Below are 4,002 nucleotides of genomic sequence, written 5' to 3' on the forward strand. Positions count from 1 at the left end.
GACAATTGGAAACAATAATTGAATATAAAAGTAATCAAGTAAAAACAAAATGACTGACAATAGAAAACGATGATTAAATGATAAAATTAATATGTCTAACCAGCAATCGACCTTTACAATTCAAAATGGCTGCCTTCTCGACCATACAGCCACAGCAACAAAATGGCCACCCTTCCAGCCACTCAGCCTATCACACCAAAATGAGTGTTCTGCTGACTACTTAACCAACAACGAAATGGCTGCTCGACCAGCCACACAATTCACCACAAAATGGCTGCCCTGCCAGCCACACAATCTCTGCTCACCACAGCCAGGGGATGATCTGGAGACTCTCGGCTGAGCCTCACCCCAGAACTACATCCCTCCGGCGCACCGGGATTACTTCAACATACCAAGCCTCAAACTGAATGGATAATGTGCCCCTACCCAAACTAAAATTTAATGACGGGCAACACAAATCTGAATCACAATCAATTTTTCTTGGCCTTTTATCGTAAAAAGAGTATCTCTTAAAAAAAAGGAAATTCAACTAACAACAAAGGAACTTATAAATGACCAGAACTCAAAGAACCTTATACAAGAACCCTATAATGACAGGCTCTAAAACCATTCCCTCCTAATCCTAATGAGTAGGAGGCCCTTCCCACAACCGGTGGCCCTTATTCCCTCTCTAGGGTCTCCGCCTTGTGAGGTTCCCCCTACGAACCCCAAAAACTCCGGGTGAGGTTCCTAGTTTGGGGTCCTAACTCCCCAGGTTGTCCCTCAACCCTCAAGGAGCACAACCCCCGGAGTGAGAACCCCCTTTCTCCCCTGTCTAGAGAAAAGTTACCTCCCCACTTCCGGGTCCTAATTCCCCAGATGGTCCAACTCACAAAAAAACCTTCCCACATGGTCTTAACCACCAAGGGGACCCTCCCACAGTCGGTGGCCTCTCCCTCCTAGGTCTCCACACTGTGGTGTACAGACTCCAGCACCTTCCTGGCCTTAAGGGCTTCAGAGTCCTCTCCCAAACTTCTCAAGCTCGGGACTTTCAGTTAGACTTCTGGGGAACCCCTCTCTCAGGTGTTGTCCCAGGCACTTTGGGGTCCCTAGGGGTCACCCGTTTTCCTTCTTTGGGTCCCTGGGGTTTGCCCATCTCCCTCCTAGCCTAAGAGAGTCCCTCCCCCTTCACCCCAACACCTTACCGGTCAGGGTTGCTCCCTGGAGAGGGGGGGGGTCCTTCTCACCGGGTTGTCACTCCTGCTGGTCTTCGGGTTCTATCCAGCAACCGTTCCGTGGTCTCGACGTAGTCCAGGGGTATATATAAAAAGAAAATGCGCGCCACCCAAATCTGTGCTACTCCGGAACCACCTCTGGACGTGAATATCCCAGGTTTCGGCACCAAAAATTGTCAAAAACGAGGGTCTGGACTCTTCTGGATGTTAAAAGAAGTAGCCAAACCTTTATTTGATGACAAAAATACCAACAGGAGTAGGAAGACAGGCTATCCTGAATCCCTGCAACTCACAACCCGATGAGGAAGGAGAGCCCCGAACACAGCTATGCACAAGATTATATACTGCTTGATCCCCAGGGGAGGGTACAACTCAGGGTCCAATGAGGGATCAGGGGAGGAGGAGTTAGGGGAGGCGGTTGAACTACTGGGAACCAATAGGGACATGTCATGGGCGGGACAGCAACTAGGGAACCAATCGCGAACCAAACTAGGGGTGAGGAGCATGGAAGGTTCTGGAAGAAAGGGTCGGGTTTACAATGATGGATAGGGGATTAGGGCAGGCCGGAGTGATGGGCAGGGAAGGTTCGAGAATAAGGGGAGGGGTCTACATAATTGACATCTGGGGTCAAAACTAACACAGGTAATAGGGGAGAACAAGAACATACCAACAGACTAACAATTACAACACTATACATACTTATAACAGTTACACGCAGACCATCTGAACTCTGTCCCTATACCCACCTCTTCCCAGTGTTAAAGACAATGAACCCCTCTATCCCCATGTGGCTGAGAGCCAAGATGGCTCCAGCCATGTTCTGTCAGGCTACATGGTGGGACCTTCACCCCACCCCCCTTCTCCCTCCCATAACCCCTTCCACCCACGTGTCTCCACCCACAACCCCTTCCTTCCCTCAGACATTCCTTCCATCTCCAACATGCTCTTGCCCTGCATGACATCACCCTGTGACCCCACCTCCAGATGTTGAAATCCTGCTCCCCTTTCCCCTTCCTTCTGTCTCCACCGGGAAGGGGGGGGTGTGGGAGTGTGGGAGGGGTAGCCCTACCCCTTGCTCATGGTGGGGGGGTTGGCAGGGAGAGGGGTGTCCTGGCCCTGCCCCCCGGGGGGGAATGAGCCCTTGCCCAGCTCCTGTGGGGGTGGGGCTGGGCCTCTCCACAGACGCGGTATGGGAGTGGGGGCCCCCGGGGCCCAGTCGGGGAGGGGGTTGGCTGGGAAACCCAGGAGGTAGAGGCCCTGGGGAAGATGAAGACAAGGTTACAGCTGCGCCAGTAGTATACACTAATAACGGAAAAACTCAAGTGCAATATCAGCCACTTTCTTGCCAAAATATAAAAGAAATATACAAAGCACAGAGCAAATTTGGTAGAGATAGTGAAGTATTAAAAGGAATAATACGAGCTACATTAAAATCACAGGATCTAGTTCCTGCTGATCTCAAAGACCTTTTCTGGTGTCTCTTGACTCCCTCTGAGTTTGATCTTTGGGAAAGATCATGGAAAAAAGCCTTAAGAATCCTCCTAGTGGAGCTTAGACAAAGTACCCAGAATGCACATTATACAGAGAATAATGAAATAACTCTAGAATATCTATGCTGGGAGGGAAGGTGGTCTAAACCTGAAGAACAGGTGCGAGTATTAACAAAATCTATTGCAGATAAGATCTGTGATGTAGCAGAAAAAACTTTTAACCAATTACTAACAGTTAGTTGAAACTCAAGTCAGCTATGTTAATATTAAACAGCTTCCATCAGAAAGTTTTTTGCAGTTTGTCGACTGGCTTTGAATGCAGATACAAAGGCAGGTGGAAGGATCAGTGGCCCAGACGGAACTAATTAAGGAGATGGCTCAGAGAAATGCCAACGAGGCCTGCCATAGAGTGATCCTGAGTCTGCCTATTAATCCTGTTGCTATATTTTATATATTAGTAAACGCCTGCCTGCACAAACCAGTCTTTGAAATAAGTCGTGATATTAAAGGCTAAAGTCCTTGAAACCTTCCTGCAGAAGAGAGAGTAAAGCAAAACAATATCCTTGTGTGTAGGAGAAAAAATGTAAACCTGTGTGTGTTAGCCAATAGTAGCTTGCTCTGCCCGCGGACCCTGTAGAACCCTATAAAAGGTGTGCTAAACATAGAAATAAACGGTGTTCACGTTTACTTATGTGAAGAGTTGTGAATAGCTGGCGGTCTCTCAATATCTGGTGCTCCGAACGGAACCCTGCAGGCAGGGGGGCTTTGACAGGTCCATGCATGGTGGGATGAAGCCTTGGACCGAGATTGGTGGAGCAGATCTGAGCACAGATAGACGCTGCCTTGGATCGGTTACCGGATTGACGACCCGCGGAAGAAGGAGGCGGGTGGCTGGGGGAGTCCGAAGGTGGAGGAATAAGTGAGGGGTTGCGACCCTTCCCCCGCCATGGCCACATGAAAAATGGATGTGGAGTCTGCAGCAGCTAAAAAATTGCTTCTTGGTATTCTCGTTAAACGAGGTGAAGCAGCCAGGAATAAGGACCTGGATAAACTCATCATATGGGCTAAGAATCATGGTCATTTAGCAGTGCCCCCCCACTGCTCTTAGCAGTTGAGGAATGGATGGATATAAGGGATCTGATGTGGGAAATGGCAATCACGGAAAAGAGCAAGGACACTGTGTCTCTCAGTCCAACTTGGCAGGTTGTAATTAATACCTTAGAAAACAGAAAAGCAAGATATCCTGAGGCTGTGAGCCCCGTAATTCTACCTGCATCACAGCAGCAGACACCTCTACC

At 48.9% G+C, this 4,002-nt stretch overlaps 1 protein-coding gene across 1 annotated transcript in view; it reads right to left on the reverse strand.

Moving 5' to 3' along the window:
* LOC107199217 (endogenous retrovirus group 3 member 1 Env polyprotein-like) overlaps positions 1-1,869 on the reverse strand; it is a 6,854-nt gene extending 4,985 nt beyond the window's left edge. The window contains exon 1 of the mRNA XM_033511714.1: positions 1,185-1,869. The gene's annotated coding sequence lies outside the window, so the exon portion shown is untranslated. The remainder of the gene's footprint in view (positions 1-1,184) is intronic.
* Positions 1,870-4,002: the final 2,133 nt, after the last annotated feature.

The sequence above is a fragment of the Parus major genome, unplaced genomic scaffold, assembly GCF_001522545.3.
Source record: "Parus major isolate Abel unplaced genomic scaffold, Parus_major1.1 Scaffold502, whole genome shotgun sequence".
NCBI classification, from domain to species: domain Eukaryota; kingdom Metazoa; phylum Chordata; class Aves; order Passeriformes; family Paridae; genus Parus; species Parus major.